We start from the raw sequence: 972 nt of genomic DNA on the forward strand, positions 1-972 counted from the left end.
GTTGCCACCACTGTACGCGACGTCGGATCGAAGTAGCCCACCTGTACGGATGTCGCGTCTGTCTCCATGACTGCAAAATAATGTCGACAAGGACCTATAGAGGTCCACCGGGTTAATGTATTAACCACAACTAATAATCACAGTATCCACCACCTCACAAACGATTCACAAAGATGCGTTTTCCCATACCCGGATTACCTAACTCCTGGAAGTCCGAAACCTAGGCCACACCGGGACGCCGCGGACTCACCAAGTGTCCCGACTCACCGATTTCTCCACATATACGCCGCGATGCACCCTATACCTTGTATACGATGGATGTTCCACCGCTGCCAAAACATTCCAATTTGGATGCCTTGCAGCGATACGGCAAGGTCACACAGCAATACGATCATCGCCGGATAATCGAACGAATCCGGGTTCCCGGAATGTCTATTGTTCGACACCGGACGCCTCCGCTCGCTCCACACTATCCTCATCCGAACCCACAAAATGACGATGGTGTAGCAGCCAACCAAGGCCTCAGCGACAAAACACGAAGCAACCAAACCACGCGTCGAAAGGATCCGAACCGACAATCCGTTCTTTCGGGCGAATTTCGGCCGAAAAACGGCACCCAAAATCGACTGCTTCGATGTCCGCGAAAAAATTACAGGATCAGTGGACAATACAGTCCAAGGGGTGAAACACACTTCACACACAGTGCCGCAGCAGTACAACACACAATGCATCAATTGCATAAAGCCCTCAACTTACTATAAATAACCATTATTTAGTAAATTGAGCGATCATGCGGCTCGATGCAGCAAGAACGCGAGAACTCCCAAGGTCCAACAAGACATCACTGACAAGGTCTCGGATGTACCGGAGGCTCGTGCTCGACATTCGAGCACAGCGGTCTCGTTGTTGTGGGAGGCGCGGAGAGGCAACCCGAAGGTTCAAGCGATTACGCGCAGTCAGGGAAGATCGCCC

Source organism: Ananas comosus, linkage group 24, assembly GCF_001540865.1.
Source record: "Ananas comosus cultivar F153 linkage group 24, ASM154086v1, whole genome shotgun sequence".
NCBI lineage: Eukaryota > Viridiplantae > Streptophyta > Magnoliopsida > Poales > Bromeliaceae > Ananas > Ananas comosus.